This window comes from Oculina patagonica, chromosome 8 (genome assembly GCF_052425735.1).
Source record: "Oculina patagonica isolate OP01 chromosome 8, crgOcupat, whole genome shotgun sequence".
NCBI classification, from domain to species: domain Eukaryota; kingdom Metazoa; phylum Cnidaria; class Anthozoa; order Scleractinia; family Oculinidae; genus Oculina; species Oculina patagonica.
This window is the reverse complement of record NC_135765.1, coordinates 6397408-6421925: the sequence shown is the minus strand read 5'-3', so window position 1 is coordinate 6421925 and position 24518 is coordinate 6397408. Positions and strand designations below refer to the sequence as shown.

Here is a 24518-nt window from a genome sequence, read left to right as displayed (position 1 = left end):
ATATTTTATGTTCTGTGCGAAATGTGTTTACGGGGTTGTCATGGCAAAAAATCCGTTTTCGGATTCTTCGTTTCTTTGGGAGCAAAGTATCCGTGTGATCTGAGATCAATGATCCAATTTTGGATTTTCCCAAAGAAACGCACCCTTAGATTCGCTACACCGCGCTGATGAGTTCCAATAAGAACGAAACAGCTGTCCGCGGTTGCAATCCTGCTTTATCGGTTCCAGTCGTGGTGTTGTCTCGCAAAGCCTATTTTTCACGTAGTATGGTCAGCCTTGCTTGCAGTTGTTTCTTTGTTAAAAAAATAATGCCCGCGCAGCAAAAGCCGGTTTAATCCGGGCTGACCAGCCCAAACTTTGGGGCTGCGGCGACTTCAAAGAAATGACACGATTTACGCAGAGCCTCTTTCCACTTCCCAAATCTCAACCGCAGGAAGGTAAAAGAGGCTCTGCTCGCAGGGTGGTTCCATTCCAACGTTTTCGTGGAGCTTTCGGAAATCTTCATAGTTTTTGCTGTATTTCGCGCTTAAAGGCTCAGAAAGTAAAATATTTCCTTAAATAAGCGAAAAGTATATCGCAAACTTTAGCGAAATCATCATCACTTTAGCGAAAAACACATCACAAACGACAAACGCAGCTTCCACATTTTACATGCCGCTGATCATACGTACTGCATGTACTCAAAATCATCTCCAATGAAAAAGTCTAAAATCGAGTTTGAGTCGCAGATATAAAGCGCCCAGTCCCCAGATGGACAGTCACAAATAGTGTGCTGCTACGCTAAGGCTTCGCAGCAATAATTGTATTATGTACCTTTGGGTCACAAGTGCACACTTTATTCGCTCGCTCCTGGACGGCCTATTTTTGCGATGTTTTACGGTTAGTAAACTAACCTACCCCCAACGGCAGTCTAAGACTACTAGTGCGCTTGTCTCCAGAGTTCCAATTTGTTTACCACAAGTGTTGGATCACTGAGAGATCACTGGGATAAATAAGAACTTTCACCCCTTATCCACTATGCCTTACGCAGTGCTGACGAGTCCCAATGAGGACTAAACAGCTGTCCACTGCTAGGCTTATGGGTTACCTAAGTCTGGAGATGAGCAAAGTGCACATACCTGAGTGTAGTGAGTCAATTTCACTATGAAACATAATTGTATTATTTATCTCAGGATAACAAGTTTTATTAACATCGATTCACTGGAACACGTTCAAAGAAAAAATATAAGCAAACGGTTCTCTTATTTAGATTTTTTTATGCTTTGACCTTCTAAAAATGGATCAACGAATAAGGGCCGGAATGTTGAACATTTTTCAATTAAATTTAGGTGCGCCCGTGCTAGGCAGCCTCTGGATCTGTCTTTAGCCTGCGAGCAGGCTCACCTTGGGGAACGCGCGAATATATCTTGGTGCACTCGCGAGTGGAGAGGCGCTGATTCTGTCTCTTGACGCTAGGCTCTTTTGATAATAAATATTTATGCCATTTACCATCTGGAAAAGTAATTAAACTTGTATTCAGATTAGCAGGGCTAGATAGACGTTCAAACTAGGGAGTCGAGAAAATAATTATAATCCCACGAAAAAATATTCCAATTTCTTTGAAAAACTTTCGAATATCTGGCTGAATTAACGCTTACCTAGACTTTCTCAAAGTCCTTCGACGCGCAGTTTAGGAATTTTGAAGTCGTTAATGTATGTTTTGGCAGGTGTAATTCGTCGAGTGCAAAGTTGATTGCCTGGTGAAGCGCGTCCAGTTTCCCTTCCAAAAATAAGACGCTTTGATTTTAACTGAAAAGGTCTAGAAATAATCGTGGTTTTTTAAGTTTACTTTTAGGTGCCTATTTGCATATGAAACTCCCTTTAATTAAAACGCACGAAATGTGATTTCAGCCTGTCTATTTTTTTCAAAATTTCCCGGGGAGGACCCCGAGTAGCTAGCCTGTGAATAGGCTCTCGAGAAGGATTACGCGAGCGAAGTGAGCGGAAGAGCTCCCGAGTAGCTTACATCTTCGGCGTTCACACGATTGCATCTTTCAGATCCGTCGTTTCGTCGTTTGCATCTTTAAGAACCGTCGTTTCAAATCCTGCCTGCAATCCTGCTAAGAACTGGAAAAGTAACATGCATCAAAAGGAAGTGTAATCATTTTCAGGCGATGATGTCAGTCCATCACGGTTATTGGCGGAATTTGTTCTTCTGTTCGTCATCGCCTCTGCATGCATTGCGTGCCTTGTTTGATGTCCTGATGGACAAAACCGTGCATGCGAGAATTTCAGAGGTTTTTAGGAATATAACCCCGGCGACTGCTTCAAGCCCAAGGGTAGACTTTTTAAAAGTCGTTCGCTTCTCGTTTCTCGTTTCCGCGCTCTGTGTGCTCTTCTCTCTTTGCGCTTGCTGAGCTCGACTTGTAGGCAAGTCTAGTCCAAGGGTGAACTAACCATGTCAGTAGTAGGGAGACTCGTTGGCTCATTGCGACAATTATTTGCTAAATTTGACGCATTGGGGATCTAGTGGCGGTAATTCACTGCTCGATACAAAGAACTCACGGGGATCTCAAAACGGCCCGTTTGCCGTTTCTATGTTACTTCAGTTGTTTACGTACTTGTAATGCGAAAAAAAAAAACGACGGTGTCATCTACAGCCCTTAAACGACATCGGTGCGGAAAATTGTGCACGAAAACCCCGCTAAGTTTATTGCATACTGGCTCACAGAGTTTGCATCAACAATTGGTTAGATTTAATATATCATCACCCTCCCTGGTGAAAAAAAGTAATCAACCTGGTGGATTTTTGACTGCCCTGGTCGATTTTGTGTTGAAAACCTGGTGGAAAATCAGGTGTCACCAGGTCTGTTACAGAGGGGTGTAAAGATGATCAATCTCGTTTGTTCGTAACTTTAAATTATAACGCCCTGGAGACATATTTCTCTGACTGAAACGTTTCCGCTGATTCGTTTTATTCGAGTCAGCGGGTCAATCACAAGCTATCAGATAAACTAGTTTAAGTATACTCATTGCAGCAAATCTTCGTGTCGATATTGAGAAAAATCAACATGTTATCATTCTGGACCTTCTTAAGTCATGTTATGGCGTGAAATCTGAAAGCGTGAAATTAGATGCGAATTTATTTCTTACATTAATTCATGCGAACACGCTTTTTCGAAGACTGGTCTTAGACTGGGAGACTTTCTATCTTTCCAGGTAATGTTCCCTTCAGTAGTCAACTTATTGGAAGGCCATGGGACCAAACAAAGTGGCAAAAATTTAGATAACTATTTGTCAAACGTAAAATATGGAATGGTATTTCAACGATTGAAGCTTTTGTTAGTTCATGCAAATCGCTAACATGCAAACGTCTGTACAGAAGATGATTACATTTACATGCTTCCATTACTTCGACTAACTGCTTTCATTGCATGGCAATCGTTTATTTTAAAGACGTGCGATGACAGTGATAGTTAGGGCTTTCCACAAGTTGCTCGGCAACTTTTTGGCAACTTTTCATGATTCGAGCAACTTTTTCCCCTTCGAGCAACTTTTCTCATTTCGAGCAACTTGTCGCATTTTGAGCAATTTCCAGACCGAAGATCTCCGAAGATTATCCGAGTGTTGTTCAAAGGCAATACGAACGTTTCCGAAGTTTTACGAAGTTTACCGAAGACTTTCGAGGAACATCTGGAGACATTTCAACTTTCGGCTCATTTTGAATTAAAACATTACAAAATTCGTCAGCAAACATGACGTCATTGATATCTTCACGATTTTTCTCAGTTAAAGAAATCCTTGTTATTTAACAAGTTTCCCCTTTAATATGTTATTTAGATACTTCTTTTGCTGTAAAATTGTATAAAACTGCTGAGAAATCTTACTCTCAAAGGGAAATTAGCATATATTTAGAGAAATTCTCGTGATTAGAAGCAGCGTTTTGGATTTTTTGGAGCAACTTTCGAGCAACTTTTATTATCACGAGCAACTTTTTTGGATTTTTGGAGCAACTTTTAAGCAACTTTTTGAGAAATTACGAGCAACTTTTTGGGAAATCTCGAGCAACTTGTGGAAAGCCCTAGTGATAGTCAGGTCGGTTAGCGTAATAATCGTGACACGCGTGATAAAAGTACCAATTTTTGCATGCGGCCTCCTTTCAATACCTTATTTAAGTTTATCCGTGGCTCCATCCGAATTATTATTTTTTTTTTTTGAGATTTAAACCAGAACGTTTTTAGCTCATTTGCATATATTTATAAAAGCTGTTCCGCATTGTCCTTTCGTAAGCGGTCGATTAGATTTTGTGATAAAAGTCCCAATTTTTGCATGCAGCCCCTTTTCGATACTTGTTTTAAGTTTATCCGTGGCTCCATTCGTTTTTTTTATTTTTCTTGCAATTTAAACAGGAACGTTTTTAGGTAATTTGCATAAATTCACAAAAGCTGTTCTGCAATGTTCTCTTTCGTAAGCGGTCAATTAGATTTTTCAGGGAGTGTCCGTCGCTATTTTGTACAGGGATTTATCAGAGTACCCGACATTTATTACCCATAAGCTGACAAATTGAAGAGAAAACCACGCGATTTCCATGTTCCCTAGCCCTAGCATCAATTGCGGCGGCTTCAGGCTTGATTTTAAATGTTATATACTAGACAGAACTTAAAAGTTGAATCCTAGTTTGGTTTTGACAAGGACGAAGTCTCTTTGTCATAAACGATGATAACCAGCCGGTCAGTTTTTCGGAAGTGCTCAAAGTCGGAATAAAGGGACTCACTCGGACGGGAGGCTAAATAGGGAAGTGTTTCTGTTTCCTCTTTAAATGCCTGCCAAGTGTTACAATGAAAACAGAGAGCTTTCTAGGTACACATGGAAGAATCGTAACTGGTGGTATCCTTTTACCCGGTTGGTTTTCAGTTGGAAACTGGAGGAGACGGATGCCGGTACCAAGAAAAGAGCTTTTTGAAGGTTGTCTAGGGCACCAACAGTAATCAGACCTTTCGCAGGCAGGAAGGGGGTAAAACTCCATCTTCATCAAAGTGCTCGCACATGGCTTCTGCTTTTCACTTTTCAAGCTTTGTGACCCTAACCTGCGATCAGGCGTTCTTTTTTTGCGGCGGGAGGAGAAAGATCGCAGGTTATTGCGACCCTGGCATAGAAAATAGAAATTCCCAACTAGTGTAAATGCTGGATGATCCGCTTGCATCTCGTCAATCTATGTGTGTTCAAGTAAGTCTAGACAGGCAGAGGCGGTTCACGCTCGTATCAATAATATGAGTGCCTTGTCAGTTTCTGTATCGGATTCCTTTGACTTTTTTTTCTTTTTGTTGTAGACAATAGGCTGACCAATGGTAAGGCATAATTTGGACTTATGCTTATCTTGTTTTCTCAAACCGTCTCCATTGAAAATTAACTTCTTGACTATTTTATATAAACGATCCATTAAATTTATATGCCTCGTGGCTGGAAATATGTTTTCTTATTATTGAAGCTGCCTTGGCCAAATTTTGTGCGTAATCTCGTTTCTTCAAGGCTTCTTTAAGCATGTTCTGCATCCCTCGGCGGCCACAAACTACAAACGCATATATAATTACCATAATAAACATTCTAGAATACTGCATCTAAAAATTAAAATTTTAGCAAAAACTTCAACAATGTCTTCATTTTTATATATATATTTGCAACATTTAAGCATAAAACTGCAAATTACTTTCGGAGTGAAGAAATATTTCCTTCTGTCCCACTTTCATTGCATCAATTCAAAATGGCGCGGTAGCAGTGCTTGAGAGTTTGTACGTGGTCAAAATGTTTAGCAAATTTTGCAAATTGCAAGAAAAAAATTCAGGTGGAGCCACGGATAAAATTATTTAAAAGTCTTTAAAGAATCATTCTGCAGAGTTTGGTGCTTTTATCAACCATGTAACGATTTCTCCAAAAAATTGCGCTAAGCGACCTGACTATGACACTGAGTTGGAACGATATCTAGATCAGATCTTATGGAACTGCTCATGCAGTTCAGTTTGCAACAAACAAACGCCATACATGCCGCCGATAAGTTCGATCAACTTGGGAAACCCCTTTCTACCTCGATAACTATAGTTTTAAATGTACGACCTAAGTTTGATACCTGATTAACGATCAGACTGCCTTTCCGGTCTTCGACCTCGAATCTGTCAGTAGCAGGTACAGTCACATTATTAAAACATGAACTATTACGATGAGGTTGTTTGTGTGGGTGTAGCAGCTAATTTGCAGAAACTCATGAATACAGTAATCAAGCATTACAGCAAGGAGTCCAAAAGTGTGACCACTTTTAATTAATTCGTATTCTTTCGTGCGGTCATCATCCAATCAAAAGCCGAGGACAGCTTCCACGGTTGACTTCTGATTGGATTAAATCTGCACGGAAGAATGTGAATACGTTGAAAGTGGTCACACTTTTGGGCTCCTTGTTGTAATTGATCACGCTTCTTCGTAAATATCGAATCTCTGATTGGAAAACGAAGATACTGAGTAATCAGTCTGGACGCTACTACACTGAACAAGTATGCCTTTCAGGTGGAGCGGGTCCTTCTTAACTACAAATCTCGAGCCGTTGCCATTAAGAATGATTGAAGAAGGTATCTTGCGATAAGCGATTTTGGGGAGTTTAGTAAAGCTATATGGTGAATTTTATTAGGGGGAGCCGTTGGTTTGAAAAAAATTGTTATTGCGCATGTATAACTTGCGCCAGCCCCAAACCACGTGTTATTCAGTGCGGGGCAAGGTTATGAATAGCATACTGACAATGAATTCATAGTATTAAATCATGAATATGAATAGCTTATGACCATTTGATTACAGTACTGCAAAATAAAAGTAGATGTAGTACAAGTAATGGTAGAAGGAGGAGGAGGAGGAGTAGCGGAAGCGGCAGTGGCAGCGGCGGCAAAAATAACTGCAGTGGCACTGGCAGAATTAGCATTCGTTGTGTTTGAAAAAGACATAGATGGAAACTTCCAATTGCGAGGTTTAACAAAACTTTTGTAACAATAAATAATTCTCTCGCTCAAGTGCCTCCCCCCCCCCCCTGCCCTTTCAAAAAATTGACTTGAAAAGATACGTAAAATTTCGAATAAACCCTGGGCTTGTATATACTCAACGTCCCTCTCAGATGGGCTTATTTTCGGGGAGGGCATATATACGGGGGTCGTATTTTATGGTGAAAATTTGCGTTTCCAAAATATTTGGTTTTCTATTTTGAAAGGATACTGTACTGGGGTGAATCTTTTTTGGTGATTACAAGAATACCACATGGTAAAACCCTTGAAACATAAACCCAAAACAAGTTCTACAGCCGTGAAACGAGCATTACAGAGGCATTACAGGTCTCTGAGCATTCTTCATGCAACGTGAAATACAAAAACTAGTTGTACTATTGTATTTCCATTGTTTTTATACTCTCTTTTAATTATTGTCATGCGCTTTTTACATGAGCCTCTGGCTCGGATAGAGAGGGCAACCTCATCCCACGCCATGACAATAAATTGATTGATTGATTGATTGATTGATTGATTGATTGATTGATTGGTTGATTGATTGACTGATTGAAAACAAGCTCTACAATGAAAGCTTTACATCGGAAAAGTTAAAAATATCTTTCTTTAAGGTGGCTCGTACCAGTTTTTCTTGCGTGGGAAGTCTGGTGACTAGCGCGCGCGTCACGCTTCATACCCACGAGTCACGCGCGAGATTTGAAAAGGAAAACAAACATGGCGGCCCAATGCGAGGTTGCTTTTCTTCAATTTAAGAAAAAATTCCGCGTTCAACTGAAGTTGTTTCAACAAGAACATTTTAAGTCAACTTAATTTTCGTCAGTCAAAATGTTTTCGGATCTCACTACTCGAGTTACAAAAGCGAATTCGCATGTGCTACGATCGATCTTGTCGGAGATCGTGACTCAATTCCACTTTTTTCGTTTCAGCTTATTTGAGTTCGCTGTCAAACACATGATTATTCAGACAAAGAAATACTTAAAAGTAAGACCTAAGAGGCACAACTGGCGCCAACTGAAACTGGGTAAATCCCATGAAATCCTGAGCCGAAAAGTTTCGCAGACAAAGCGAGGGTCAGCGAGGGGAAGTCCACGCGTGTTGCGCGTGTATGCGCCCGCAAAGATCAGCGGTAGTCAGAACTGAGCATGAGTAAATACCAAACTTTTAAAATCGAAATTTTAAAGTGCGCGGAAACGCGCGTGGGAATTATTGAGTTCGCGAAGGCTTTAGCAAGAAAACTAACCCGATGACCCCCATTTTTTATTGCCCTAATATTTTCCTTTTATGTAAAGGAAACGCCAGAAAAAATCTAAAAAAATTCTACGAAAGGAATTTTTAATTATTAACAAATTGCCCTTTTTTGCATTTGCAAAAAATCCGCTTCGTAGAATTTTTTTAAAATAATTATACAGTTTCTTTTTCAGGTGCCAAAAGTTATCACGAGAAAAAAAATGGGGGTCATCGAGTTAGTTTTCAAGATATAAGCACCGGAAGCTGAAAAGGGGTCCTTAAAATCATTGCCTATCGTTGCCATGGTAACCACTGATGACGTAATTATTGGTATTTTGGATCAAAAACACAATGGGTAATTTAATTATACAAAAATTTTCTTATGATCTTTCATTAATTTTTTGGCCATTTTCTTCCAAACGTCGCACAGTCAAAAACCTGAAAACTGGTACGAGCCACCTTAAGAGCTATTAATAATTATAAGCCCATGGGCTTACATTCGGAAGGATTTTTGCGTCATGTCCAGAAATCACGGACATCCGATTCCCCGATTACTATGTCACGCAATACATTGACCGAAGAAGCGAACGCAGGGATTACAAAGAAAATGTATGAAGTGTAGATTTCGAATTTAATGTGTATTCATGAACGTTTTCTGCGAACAGTATTTGAGACCACAATTATAAGGCATAGAGGAGGAATGTATGGCGAAAACCGAAAACTTATACAGTAGTTTATAAACAGCTATTATCGGCAAACTCAATGTGATCGAGAAAATGTGCAAGCAGATTTGAAAAAACTATACATGAATCTAACTCACCAAACGATTTACTTCTCCTTTCGATTAGATTTGATGAATATTTTTGCCGTAAGAAAACCACAAAAATCGCAAACTGTAAACACCATGCGGTAGTCCACGTTGAAATACTAAAATCCACTGTCTTTTAGCTACGATATTTCAGCCGTCTTTGCTCCAATTTTGCCCCAAAAGACATCTTTTGAAAGATCTTTTGCTCCAGTTTTATTATCATGTAACATTTTTGACTAGTGGTTTCCCTAGTTCATAAAATATTCCTCTATGTAAACCGCATTTTTGTGTATCATCATCGGATGTATATGAGCCCAAAGTCAGGCTTTAGAGTCAGCGGCTATTAGCAAGTTTCGTGACCGGTTAATGTACGATGCATCAAAATTCGGCGACTCCAATGTCCGCGATTTCTGACGATGCTGAGTTTGAGGGGGTCTGGGGGTGGGCTCATTTCGGGGAATATTTTCGTAAATTAATGGTTAGCCAAACCCCGTCCATTTCTTAGTGAACGGGACAGTCCCTAAAATGTGCACAAAACTACATTTCCTCAATTTGTAGTTGTGCTGATAAACAAAAACAGAAAACACATGGCTAGCTACAGGCTCAACGTTACGTTGGCGTGACACTTGTAGCGCGTGTCTTGGCGTAACTCGATCCGTCTGAGCCGTGAGCTTACTGTATTTAATTCATGCATGCATCCATGCACGCACTATATTTATTCTCACTGGAATATTTCGTGACTAATGAACAGAAGAAATTAAAATCGGAACAAAGTTGTTCTTTATTTTTTTTTATTTGAGTTTGCTAAACTGTCAGGAGCAGCCGTGAAATGTAACTGAACCGGAACCGTTTTGGCAAATTGAACCATTCTATAATACCGTGTTCAGAATGAGAAGCCAAGAAACACTACACTAGGGATTTAGTTCGCCTCCATCGCAGGCCAACTGCTAATATAGTCATTACTGCTAGTAAAAGTATAGTTACGAACTTTGTGTCACTGGTTCACATTGTAAAAGCGTTGATTAAAGAAGGCGCTCAGCCGATAAACTAACCTGAGAAAGATGTCAATACTAACTGTACTAAGTAAATGCGACACTACAAATGTAATCGAGACGCCATTCTCTGCATGCCTAAATTCCAAAACCGACTTTGGCTAACCAGACTCGTGTCGATCAAGACATTTCTTTGTTTCGTCCTCGGCCAATAAACTGTGTGCATATGAACATCCTTTAAACAATTAAGACAAAACCAATGACTGGGACTCGAATCTTACTCGAACTCGGTTGTGACCCATTGGAAAATGGATTTACTCCGGGAAGGGGAGCGATTGCTTCGGCATAATATGCTTAATACGTCCACTGGTTTAGGCAATTCAAGATAACTTTCCACCCGTGATTACAAAGAAACAAGAAAGAGTTCTTTTCTTTTAAGAACACAACTAAACAAACGAGTTAGAAGACGATCGGCGCACATAATTTTTTTCATCCTGAATACGGATGTCCCATGCCCTAATTTATGCTTAGATCGAATCCGGTATCTGCGATATCCGTCTGGAAACTTGAACACAGCTCAGCCAGAAGACAATTTTACACAGCTAGCAGAAGCAGTGACAGAATTCTGCACAAAACTCACCTTTATGTTGAAGATTTGGTCCATCATTTTCCTCTTTGCAAAAGGGAACAACTTCTTTCTCCCGGTTCTTTCTTCCTTTCTTACGGAACACGGTCGGCGGCAAATTTCCCTTCAAGTGACTTCAGTGTCCAAGAATCCACATCACGTGATGTCATTGTTGCTGTGTCCTTTGTAACGCAAAAGTCGTGTGGTAATCACAAACAAAGGATTCACGTCACTTTTGGAAAGCGCTCGTTCACGCGGCTTCTGAAATACCTGTTACCCTCGCCTACAAATGAAAGCTAAACTTAAACAGGCTAACAGGGGTACTAATCAGGCTTACCAGAGTGCAAATAGGGCGAACAGGAGTGTTCATTAGTCTAACCGAGGTGCAACAGTAGGCTAACCGGGTAATGAGGTCGATCCTTTTGGGCTGTTTGAAAGAGTGCTAACCGTCACGAATTTAAAATGCTTTATTTTTAGGCAAACATGGAGAAAAAAGAAAAGGGACACTTTAATATTATCCTAATTATGAAAATAAAAATTTATTTAAAAAAAAAGTAATAATTTTGATGAAAAGGCATAAGTTTTTTACGGCAGTTCTAGGCAACCAACTTATATACTCTGGTTTCCAACTATTTCTCTGCATTTTCTCGTTATTGTTCACGTCTGGAAATTATTTGGGAACTTGGTAATCTGTGGTAATTTCCGCCATCTTACTATTTCTGAACATAATTTTAAAACAGAATTACCCAGTAATTTAAAAAAGATAAACGAAAACAAAAGACGATACACAAATGCATTGAAAAATGTAAATCAAATCGTAAAAACCAAAAAAGAACAAAAAATCGCAAAAGGGAAACAAAAAGAGAAATACGTTTAATAATGAAAATTAAACAATACAAATTAATAAATTGAACAAAAAGATTGAATCCGAGAATACAGAACATTATGTTTCTCTAATCCATATTCTACGAATTGTTATTCTTTTTGTGGAATTTTCTTCGATTCCGTTACTTGTTTCTAGTTAATCTTTTCTGCGTTGTTGAGTGTTGTAAGTATCATCCAGATTTCTTTTGATTTTCCCGAAATTTTAAAAACCTTTTTAAGGGTCTGTAAGATTACATTGAGAGATAATTTAACCACAAAGCAAGAAGGGGTAAGGGTTGTTGTTTCAGAGGCATGCTTCTGGAGTCTGGGGAAGAGAACGTTTTTTTTCTTGGAATTAATACGTCACGCGACTTCGCGGAAGACCCACTTCCGCTTTTGAAATTCTTTGCAAAAGCGAGCGAGCGTCATATAAATTGCAAGGGAAAACCTCTTTTAAAATGGCAAACAACAACTCGAACAATGTAAGTACCCGTAAATCTAAGGCTGCTTGTAGCTATGTATGTAATGTAATGGCGACTTTTTGCCAAAATATTTGTAAACTAATTCACGGTCCGAGTGCGGTGTTTGGTATTTCGTGCGAGTGAACTCGGACCGTCTGAGAATCAGGCTAAAATTGTTCGAGCGCGTTGAAAATTGCTCATCACTTTGACACTTTCACTTTGAAACTGCAGGCTTTCCAATCTCAAACTGTAGTAAACAAGATTGTACACGAAATAATTTAACTTTTCCTGGGAAATTCGAAAGATTTTTCAACCAAAATGCCTACCTACATGTTGACCTTGCCGCTTTGATGCACTCCTTGCTGTTTGTGCTGTCACTGGCTTGATTTGAGTCATTCACGGGCGAGCTTTTATTTTCTGTATTTCTCCATATAAAAATTACCTAGTCACTACGAAAATAAGACATACATCACAGTTGCTAGGTATTAAATAAAAATTTTTGCAAAACGCTCAAAGTTCTAGCTACACTAGAATACGAGCGTACGCGTTTCGGTAATATTTTTCCCAGAAAAACTAACGCTCGCAGCATAAGCTTTGGGTCCTTTAAACAAAACTGACAGCCTTTCGTTTCAACGACCACAGCCACAATATCTTAGCGACAATTTCATACATTTTCCTTCTTAAGACATTTCTTATATGTTGGTTTGGTACAAACCTAAACCCATTCCGACTTGGGATAACTTCGCGTGTTTGCGTTACCAATATGATTGTAGCCGATCCCGTGCACTCTCTGATGTATGCCAAACTTGGAAGTGACTAGATAGTCTCCGGACTCTATGTGATGCTTTACAATTTAATCTCGTAGCTCAGTTCAATCACAAAACCCTTGACTTTATGCTGAGTGAAGTTTAAAAGCTGCTGAGATCGCAAACGTTAACAGCTGAATCGACATGTAAAACGAGGGCACGATCTTCGTTGATTAATCCAGATTGGAATGTTCTTGATTCATACACGGCAAAAGCAAACTTTTGATTGTGGAACTGAGTTAGCAACCGAGTTAGCCTCACGATCTTTAGATCATTATTGTGTGCTCTTCAGGCAGAACGGAATGTTTTCATTCAAATGGCATTTCGTCAAAGTCAATTATATCCTGTTCCGCAATCAGTTCCTACTGAACTCAGTTCCTAACTCGGTTCCTAATCTTGGCTGGTTTCTTAACACAGTTCCTAACCTAGCCTGAGGGATTTAGGTCGTCTGCAACGCAGGCTACTCCTTACTCGGTTCCTATCTCGATTCTTAACCCTTAACATGCTAAGCCCGGGTTTTTTTCCGGGATTTGGAGGAATAGCCATTCTGCCACTTATGATGTCACCAATTTACACGTCAGCAGATTTTTGTGATTTGCATCTTATAGAGCTTGGATAGATCTTTCCATAGGACTGTCCATCTTCAATATTGACTGCATTCCGACAGAGCTAATCGAAAAAAACGTGATCAGTTTTTGGTGAAAAATTGGTGCTAAAACACCCGTACTTGATCATGATCTCCTTTCCAGGGTTTTCCATTGATTCAGGTCAAAACTTTTCAGGCCAGTAGAAGGGGTGCACAGAGTAAAAGATAGAGAGAATAAGAAAGCAGAGAAAAACGAAAAGGAAAGGAGCAAGGAAAAAATTCGGAACGGTTCAGCAAAAAAAAAAGTCCAAATTTTAGCTTATGCGCACGCGCCAAAGTAAAATATTGTACATTTTTACATGGTAATTACATCAAAATCTTCCTGCATTGTCAGAAAGTGTATTTTTAGCAAATTTAGAGAAAATTTGGACCGCAGAGCCAAGAAAATCGATTAACGGTTAAAAAAACGCGTTTTTGGGAATAATTTCAGCATATTAAGGGTTAACACGGTTCCTAACTCGATTCGCAACTCGGATCCTAACTCGATTCCTTACTCGGGTTCTTTTATAAGTTGATTTCTAAGTCGAATCTTACGGCTACTTACTCGATTCATACTCTCGATTGCTCGGGTTTTTTAATCTGGATTTCTTAACTCGGTTCCAAATCTGATTACTCACTAGGTTCTTAACTTGGTTCCTAACTCGATTCCTGACTCGAATCCTCCCTGCAAAAAAAGGTGTCCTCTGTCCTCCCGTACTTGAACTTCTACGTCGTAGCTATATCATTAAAGGAGCTACGTCGCAATAACTTTGTCCTCTTTGAGATGTGCAAAATTTATCAAAGGTAACTCCAAAAGAATGCAATATTAAGGCAACGTGGCCGAGAGTGCTTTATTGTGTTGGTCTTGGGTCCCAATCCATCCTAGCACAAGCTGGATTTGTTCTTGGTAGTTCAACTCCTTGACCTCACTTTTTGACTAGCTAACAGGTCAGCGTCCAGCCAGTTGGCATTTTTAACATCATATGTTGGAGATATATGTTTTCTCTATCTGACTGACATGTCTGGAAACTACAGCTTTTAACTAAGTGATGAGCACTACAACAGATGACCAAAGAGGCAAATTTCCGACAAATGCTTTGAACTGACAATTTTACCAAATAGGTAATAACAAGCCAGAAAGGAATAAGGATGGTTAGCATTAGGTGGGATGAAAAAGGTTTGCAAAGCACACACAAAAATTTGAGCATTTTGTATACAAAATTTTTCATTGCGCGCAATAATAATTGAGCGTACTTTTGTAGAAGCATATTTTATCGGTTGTTTATATTATATAATCGTTGATATGTAGTTAGGTCATCATCATCATCATCATCAACATCATCATCATCATCATTTGTTAGCCACTTAATAATTAATATTTACACAACTTTAACAGTATGGTAGGGCGAGGAGATCTCCAAGAAACCACCAGGCTTATAGGGGAGGCCACCTCAGTTATCAATATGTTTGAGGATGTGCGGCTAGGTCAATTCAGACTCACTTCATTAAAAATTCAATTATTTCTTTCTTAAAAGTAGAAAAGCTGTCAAACCAATGATCGATATTAGGAGAGAATTCCAAATTGTAGGACCTTGGTAGGGTATTGAAAACTGCTTATTAAAGTAAAGTGTCCCCAGTTAGCGTGTAGTAGTATGGTAGATGATTTGACACAATAATCAAGTTATTATCATATCTCATCTTGCTATTATCTAATTAATCTTCTACAGCTTCCTTGTTATTTCAAAAACCATACATTTGTTTATCTGTTTGTATGTTTGTTTTTAAGAGTTTCTCAGGCAGTGAAGATTCCGCAGCGAGTGAGGAAGGTCGGCGAAAAGCCCAAGAAGAAAATGAAGGGAAGATGAGAGAACTGCTTGACGAGATGGAGAAACAGCGTCAACAAGCGTTACGTAACGCGGAAGCAAGCGCAAAACTTGAAGACGAGGAAGAAAGAAGAAAATTAGATCGCCAAAGACGCGAAAGGGAGGAAAAGGAAGAAAAACAAAAGGAAGAAGCACGATTTTTCAAACTTAAAAGCGAGCTTATGAATTACGACTTTTAGAAGTGCCCCAGAATTACGAAAGAAGCTTTCCGTGATTTGGAAGTGGATGACGTTGATTTGGTGCGTATTGCGTTAATTGGGTCAACAGGTTCGGGAAAAAACAGTTTTGTGGGTAAGAACAGGTCTTTGCATTTTGTGAGTCAAATGAAATTTCCTTTGTGCGCTTGGTCGACTGCAAAACGCCACATTACGGGCATTATCAGTTGCATATATGTTGCAAATGACTGAGGAAGAGGAAGCGCACCTTATTTGCGACTTTTTAGTGTTGTTAGGCGCATACAACCCTTTAAGTTATGTCTTGAATTGTTTTTCTTGGCCCTACATTATGGTCTCCTGAACCACAGCTTTTTCTACCAGAGTTGCTCATTGTTTTACTATTACGCTTGGCATATACCATGAGCACAGCCGGGCAATCGGTTAATCAGCAAAACTGCAGTACAGTAAAATGTATCTAAGGAGTATAGTATTTGCCCTTCTAATATCAGAATTTCATTATAAATTAAATCTTGGATTTCTTTGGCTCTACTAGGCACGTTGCAGCGAGCTATTGGAGAACCTCAGGTCGCCTTTGAGCAAGGAACAGGAGGAGAGGGCAATATTATTCTGGAAGAATACTACGCGCAGAAAAAAATACGGATGGTGGACACCAGATGATTCTTTGCGCGCGACGAAAAGCTTCTTGATGAGTGTCTCAACATAATGACGGGAAGGTACATGTAATGTGTTTTATGGGTTAGTCATTTGTTTATTGTAGTGTGAGGGTCAACTGCGGCCAGATCCAGACCACAACTGGGAAGGCTGGCACAGGGGTCAATTCAATAAACGTTAACAAGTGTCATTTACAAGTGTTGCTATTGTTTTAGAGGTTGAGAACAAAAGCTAAACTTGTAAATTACACTTGTAAATGTTTTATTGAATTGACCCCAGGAAAGAAGCCGATGGAGAACAGAGGTCTCCAATGGCCTATACTCCACCCGGGGCTAGAACCGATAGAGCAGGATTGTGGACAGCTGTTTCTCTCTTATTGGAGTTCGCCAGCATGTTGTAGCAAATCTAAAAAGAATCTTAAAATCTTTAAATTTTTGCGAGACATCAACGTACACGTTGTTCTTCTTGTTCCCCAAAACACGTGATAGGGCAGCGCGTGATTCGGGGAAACAAGTGAGTTCAAAGTACGGAACTTGATACAGTATTAAAGTAAATGGTTTGAACCCAGGAGTATCAGTAGTTCGTATAGTGTGATCGTCCGGGTGAGAGTAGTTCTGAGAAGAACTGTTGTTGGTGACGGACGATCACACTATACGAACTATTGATACAGTATATGGGATATTGTGCAGCTTATTTGCGTCGACTTTCTAGCTAACTTTCTAGCTAACGTCATTTAGATTTGCTACACCATGCTGACGAGCTCCAATAAAAGCGAAACAGCTGTCCACGGTTGCAATCCTGCTCTATCGGTTCTAGTCGTGTTGGTGTCTGGCAAAGTCTATTCTGCTTCTTTTTTATTAAAGAATTCGCCTTGGAGAAGAAGTCATAAGAGACTATGACAACCCTGGAAAGCAGCATGGCGATGGACATCAGGAGCCAGTCGCCGTGGCAAGAAAACCTCCAGCGTTCTCTAAATATGCACACGCTGTGATTTTTGTTTTGAAGGCAAACGATCCTCGATTGGAGGAAGGCACTTACAGAGAAATCCTTCAGAAGATCAGGAGCCACTTTCAGACAAATGGTAATAGCTTTATTAATCAACGGTAAAAACGAAGTAATCCTTTTGTTACGTTATTATTTTTTCAACCTTGTTCCCAGGCGCCGATTGGTCATTTGGTGGTAAGGCGGGAAAACAGGATGCGCGGAAAAAGATGGTTAGGGAGCCACCACCCTCCCATTTGCATCGTCTCATAACACAAAGCGCACCACGCACGACCAAGCAACGACGCCTGGGGGCGAGTTTTTGTTGTTGTTTTCATTTTGTTTTGTTTTGTTTTTACAGACCGACTCAAGTCAACTTGCGTTACTGATTTCAGTCTTCAGATATCCAAGATGGTGGTTGTACATTTTACCAAAACGACATGCGAACCTTATACAAACTTTTTTGTGAAACTGATCCCTGTACTAACAACATTGTTTATGTCAGGTTTCAAGTAAACGTTTTTATGAACGATTTTAGTGTTTTAGGTGAATGTTCCAGTAGCAATCTTTCTTCCTAAGGAGGATTGAGTACGGCTCAACGTTACTGATGGGTTGGGTTGACAGGGCTAAGATATGCGTTTTATTTCAATTAACAGGTTATACTCCAGTGACTGTGATCACCTACCTTGACATGCTTAAAACTGAAGAGGACAAAAGGAAAGCTTTTGACAGGGCGAGCCTAGCAACTGGTGGTCCCGGCGAGAGGACCTACTTTATTAAAAACTACACATACAAGGATAACAAGACGTCCTTTGCTGTGGAACAAACGGCTCTTGACATCCTAGATTCTGCCTTGCTTTCTGCTGAAAGCTTCATACGAATTCGTAAACAGCAAGAGAAAAATCAGTTGGAGAGGGAAGCAATGGTTGAAGGTAACGTACCTTAACGCTTGTGTTAATTAAGGTATTTGAAATAAACGCGAATCGAAGGAAAAATTACTTCCCAATAAAAGACGCGAAATAGAGGGTAACATTCCAAAATGAAGGAAATTAATGCGTCGTACACAAAAAATAACACTTGTTTAGACAACAGGAACAAGTTTCTTTCAATACTGGGCGTATAATCCGAGACGGAAACAGTGTTCGTGATACTTTATCAAAACGTATGGGTCAACAGTAAGCGAAGGAATCTGACCGCTTCGAACGTTCTTCACAGATTCAGTGATACCGGTAGATTTCCACCCTGATAGAATAATTCTTTTTCCTTGGAGATTAAAACGAATGGACTATATCGAGAAATTGGGGCCAACATAATGGAAATTAGGGTCGCGGAAATTAACGCTACACTTAATTAACGGTGCGGAATATAACGTTAACATCGCATCTCCGAACTGATCTTCGAAGAGACTCGCGGTGTACTCAAAGTATCCATCGGTATGTATGCTAATAGCTAGTTAGCCGAACGTTAGAACAAATATTCTATAGAAATTTCCGCGCATTGTTAATGAACGTTATCCAAAATACAGGGCCGTAGCCAGAATTTTGGCAAAGGCGAGGCAAAAGTTATGTGTCGAAGGCACGGTACGATCAGTTAGCGGGGCCTGGAAAGAAAATTTTGAAATCTAGAAGCTCTGTAACACTATTTTTTGCATTTTCGTAAGGTATTTATTCAGAAAAATCAGTCAGGTTCTATTGGGGATTTATATTTTCTCACCTGAACGTGTTTCTTCTAATTTGAAGTTAAAATCTAGACGAGGCAGGTGCCTCGTCTTTACTCTTACTAGTTTACAATCCTGAAATATTCCAATTAATTATTTTTTTTACTTGTCCCCAGGAGCTATCAGTGGAGTGGAGACTTTGTCGGTGTTTTTCGCCCGTTTAATGAAGAAGCACCAGCTGACTGACCAGCGAAAGCTGTGCTGGCGGAGCTGCGCAAAAAAGAGATCAACACTGTCAATGTCCTCAAGGAACTGTGGGAAGAAGTCAAGGAAGATTTGCCATTATCAACTGGCTTGAAGCAACTCTTAGAACTGGAAATAAAAGGCACTGTTTAAAGTGGCAATGAAAATAAAATGAAACGCCCCTGGTGGGGGGGGGGGGAACGCATACCCTTTCTGCTTACAAGCTTAATATGTATGTGCCGCTGGACATGGCCTGTTTTCAAGCACTTTAGACTGAAACCGGAGAATGTAATTTTTTCCGTCATACTCTAAAACCAGATATCATCTTTTTAAAACCCAAACGAGTAGATAGGGCCTTATTGAAAGTGGAATAAGACAAATACTGTTATGTACATTGTGCATATCACTAAGCTACGTAGGCTTCTGACATTTACGAAACAGCTTGACCTTGGTAGGTGGATGAGTCAAAAGCAGGAGCCATAATCGATTATGGCTCCTGTCAAAAGTGAGTATATGGCACCGGGCCGGAATTGAACCCGGGCCACATTGGTGGGAGGCGAGCGCTCTCGCCACTGTGCCATCCTTGCTCCCCAACTCGACTGTATTTGAACAATCTTGGAAAAGGGAACCCAGGAAAAAAACAGGTGACTGCTAGATTTCAAATCACTCGTTGAAACCTGTCAAATCTTCATTAAAGAATATGAAGTTTGAAACGAGGAATTTCTATCAAATATCTTACAAGATCTTATAATGAACTCCACTTCTTTTAGAAGCAATGGATCTTCAATGGCCACATTTAGCATAGGAATACACTGATATCACAACATAGGTGAAGAAAAAAGAAGAACTAAAAATACAGTGAACTATCTCAATCTTGAAAAATAGTTAGATGATTTCCATACATACACCCAAAGGTTAACATGAAACATGTACTATTCTGTAGTAAATAATAAAGATGGTAAATTTTAAGCTCGGTAATAAATATTGAAGATGAAATATTCAACATGACACGGGACAAAGAAAAAATCTGAGTCCCCGACGGGAATCGAACCCATGGCCTCCCAGATACCGGTTGGGCGCTCTAACCAACTGAGCTACGAGAGACTCGTTTGTTGAGCTGGGCCATATACTAGGTTGATATGTGGCACGCGTCCTGCATACTGCTAGGATCAGCAATGTCGAAATCATCAAGTTTTGTTGCTGACGCAGCGAAGGAGCCTGAAGCGACTGAGCGAAGTCAGCAGATAATAATCGGCAAGGGAATCGAGCCGCAAGCATTTCTACCACAATGCATTGCGCTGTAGCCACAAATTCAACCACAATGCCTTGCACGCCGTGTTTCTTGCCATGTGCTTTTCTTCTGGGGCAGAAGGTAAGATCAGCTTTTGCTCGATAAACGTTTGTTTTAAAACTAAAATTTAACTATTAAGGCACCAAAGCATACTATAGTGCTTTAAAAGGCTCTGAAAAAGCTTTTGCGTAGTTTTGCCTGAATGTTTCACGAAAGAGAATCTTATTCTGTGTTTTGAATGTTCGAGTAATCATGCACGTTTGTTGAATTTCTGTCCAAATTTCTTCCTTTTCAGAACACAAACTGCTACTTATAAAAGACGTAACACTGACCATCTTTGATGCCAAGCTTTCAGTCCTCTATTCAAATTACAAACAGCTGTCAGGTCAAGACAAAAAGTTTAGCCAGCTGACAGAAGCAGACCTGACAGAGATGTTTTTAAGTGTGGATGCAACCATAACTTACACTAACAACAACCGAGTACTGTACATCCTGTCCATTATACACTAAACAAAATATTGAAACATTGCAGATCCTAATTGTCAATGTTATTACACTTTTTATCATCATGTACAAGGCATTAGTTTCAGTTACAATCAGAAATTATGAACTTCTTCCTCAAAAGAATCATTTGTCCAGTGCTTCTGCAATGGAGATGTACATTACTTATAAAAGTAATGTACAAAGCGTATGAAGAAAATGCTACCGTACGAAATAAGAAAGACAATCTATACGTCTTTTATTGCTCCGCATTTTAATTACTGCGCAGAGACATGGCACTTCTGCAGCAAAACCTCTGCAACAAAGCTAGAGAAGGTTAACGAAAGGGCCATTCGCTTTGTTTTCAAGGACAAGAACACCCCTTACAGGGACCTTCTACAAGCTCTTGGCCTGCCAACCTTGGCCGAGCAACGAGTATACAAAATTGCTAGCTCAATTTTCAAAACAATAAACGGTCCTAGCCCTCCCTGCTTGCGTGAGCTGATACAACCTAGAAACTCTTCCTACAACTTAAGAGGACAAAATATTCTCAATCTACCTAAAGTGCAAACTACCAAGCACGGACTCAAATCTTGGCGATATTTCGCCCCCAAATAATGGAATAGCCTCTCAGACACTGCCAGAACTTCAATATGCTATAAAACCTTTAGAAAGGCGTTAAATGCTGTAGATATTAGTCGTCATTTGTAATTTTTAATTAAATAATTGTATATATTCTATAACTTTTAGCTCACTTTTAATCAGGAAATGCGTCGCACATATTTAAAGCTTTAAAGCTTTGAAGAATTTTATTCACTTTATTTTATTTTATTTTTATTTATTTTTTTATTTTTTTTATTTTTTATTTTCATTGTGGCTTACCTGTAAACTAGCTGGTGCGTTCCCGCAGATTTTGCTAACCATATCTGCCGGACGCATCGAAACCATAGCTAAGTGTAATGACCACATTAAACATTGTATTGTATTGTATTGTATTGTATTGTATTGTATTGTATTGTATTGTATTACTTAACATAACCTTCCATTTTACATGTTTAGTTCACATAAGTTGTTCTTGTTTTCATTGTTCATTTTATAAGAGTGGACCATTACAATGTGGGAAGACTACATTTATTTCTAATGGCCAATCGCCTATTGTAATGTTATCTTCATTATTACACTTTTGATTATCATGTACAAGGCATAAGTTTCAGTTACAATCAGGGATTATAAACTTTAACCTCAAAGGATCATTTGTTTAGTGCTTTGGCAATGCAGATGGACATTACTTGACATAACCTTCCAGTTTACATGTTTAGTTCACGTGTTGTTGTTCTTGTTTTTATTGTTCATTTTATACGAGTTGGGAAGAATACCCCTATTTCTAATGGCCAATCACTTATATATGATTCTTTTAGAAAAGCTGTAATGTAATCTTTGTTAGGATTGTATTGGTTTTAACACATGTTCATGCTAAAACATTTGTCTTGAAGTAAAGTTGATTCAGTTGCGTTGAACTTTAACTCATTTATATTTTATGCATTTCTTTTACTCAAATAACCTTATAAAACCAGTTCACATCCCTTTTTATTCAGCCAGTGCCAACTATCACACCCCTTGGGTACATTTGTCGGCTCGTCATACCTTCCTAAACCTAGAATAGTCCATTTTACAGTTGTGTGCTTGGTGACCTTGCCTTTGGGTGCAAGTGAAGCTGTAGCTGACCTTGCTTTGATACAAACCTTTCTGCTTTTCATATGTTAATAATGCATTTTACATGCTAACTAGGTAAATTTAATCACAACAAGGTCAACTTCAGCCTCCCTTCCACTCAAAGACCACGTCGCTAAGAAGACAACTGTAAAATGGTCTATTAGATTGCTACTAAATTATATTATTGAAAATTAACCTGTGATTTACTTTCACTCAGTTCTTTGTCCAGTTACTTAAAGCAGGGTTAGCACTAAACCAAAGTTAATGGTTTTGTCCACAGTCAAGTTAACCCACTTTGGAGCAATTAGACCCTAGCAACTACATATAACTACATTGTAGCCCTGACAACCCCTTTCACATGCAATTAAAAGTTGCTGCACAGCAGCAGCCGTCGTGATATCTAAAGGCTGGTTCTCATATGATCGCCCCGATCGTCTCTGTCGCCTCTGTCGCTTCAAAAAGTTTGCTTGCTCCAATCGCCTCAGACTTTGCAAACGACAGAAGCGACAGAGACGATCGGGGCGATCATATGAGAACCGGCCTTAAAAGGCAACATTGCACGTCAGCATTCACTACTGATAGGTATACTAGTAGTAAATAATAAAGATGGTAAATTTTAAGCTCGGTAATAAATAGTGAAGATAAAATTTTCAACATGACACGAGCATGGGAGGCCCGTATCTGGGAGGCCATGGGTTCGATTCCCGTCGGGGACTTAGATTTTTTCTTTGTCCCATGCTCGTGTCATGTTGAATATTTCATCTTCACTATGTACTATTCTGTTAAAAAAAAAGAACCACGCAATTCCATCGCTAATAAATTCGTGCTTTTATGTCATCGGACAAAGGCTATACTACTTCTTCAACACTCTTTTATTTACAAAAATGTGTGTGTATCCTACTTACTATAAAATCCTATACTGTCCAACTATACAAAAATACGTTAAAAAAACCACTGGCACCCAAAATACGTCATTCACGCAGGCCTGTTTTAGTCCGACATCAAAAAATTCGTTTATCACGCAATCCGACGACCAACACTTCTCCGCTTTTCATTCCATCAAAATCCACTTCAGAGCCTCCCAAAAACTACCTAATATTTGTGAACAAAAGCCGACCTTGGATGTGACGAAAAAAATTTTTCCGGGATGCTTTTTTTTTCCTTTTATATATACTGTGAAGTGTTAATACTTCTTTCCCTTTCAGGAGTGACCTCAAAGAAGACGGTTGGATGCGTTCATCTACCGGTCTAAGAAAATATTCGCCAATCCAATCTAAGGGAAACAAAATGTCTCGGTGGTTCAATCGACTCTACGTATAACTAAAACTAAGGTATTCCTCCTTCGCAATCTCGCCTAGCTCATGATAAAATTATTTGTGGTCTACGTACATGGGGCAAGAACTCAAATACTGTATAAAAATATTCTAATTTTAATTAAAAATTCTAATATTAAAAATTCTGATTATTCAAAAACGGAATCTAAGTCCACTTTAACATGCAATTAGTCTTAACTAATTAATTTCGGAAAATTATCGATACTTGATACTCAGATTCTAACTAACACAATGCCTAAAGTTACGACTAAGATAGCACATCAATATATTTTATAACAATTTCGATCCTCGGTGAACAGTTAGAAAGTTCTACTTCCAAAAATTCAAAAATAGATACATGAAGGTTATGGCTTTCTTTTCACCAGAACTAGTGCAACAGATTGGACTTCTATCCCAATACCACTACGACTAATCTCGCAAAATAAATTTTGGAAAATACTAAATATTTCTGTACAAGAGGAGGCAAAAATTAAATCACCCAAGATAATCATCGACTCCCTTGCTAAGTCACTATGAACCGTGACGTTCTTTTTTATTTTATTTTACTGTAAAGCTATTTGATCTAGGAAAGACCGAAAACTAGGAGAAGGAGAAGTTACTTCTCCTATTTTTACTTATATACTGATTTTTTTACGTGTATCATTACATGTAAATATGCCATCACTCGACTCGACTCGCCTATGCCATT

The 24518-nt window shown here is 39.2% G+C and overlaps 2 protein-coding genes and 1 pseudogene across 3 annotated transcripts in view; 1 reads left to right on the top strand and 2 right to left on the bottom strand.

The window, feature by feature from the left end:
- The window catches only part of LOC144664122 (uncharacterized), a 152936-nt gene extending 142165 nt beyond the window's left edge, over positions 1-10771 (bottom strand). Inside the window, exon 1 of the mRNA XM_078525249.1 lies at positions 10681-10771. The gene's annotated coding sequence lies outside the window, so the exon portion shown is untranslated. The remainder of the gene's footprint in view (positions 1-10680) is intronic.
- The window catches only part of LOC144662989 (uncharacterized), a 220762-nt gene that overhangs the window by 142165 nt on the left and 54079 nt on the right, over positions 1-24518 (bottom strand). The gene's annotated exons all lie outside the window — the stretch shown is intronic.
- On the top strand, positions 11928-20054 carry LOC144663033 (uncharacterized; annotated as a pseudogene). Its single transcript, XR_013572566.1, has 6 exons — positions 11928-12011; positions 15208-15595; positions 16013-16193; positions 16995-17212; positions 17769-18044; positions 18946-20054. The product of XR_013572566.1 is annotated as an uncharacterized LOC144663033 (transcript).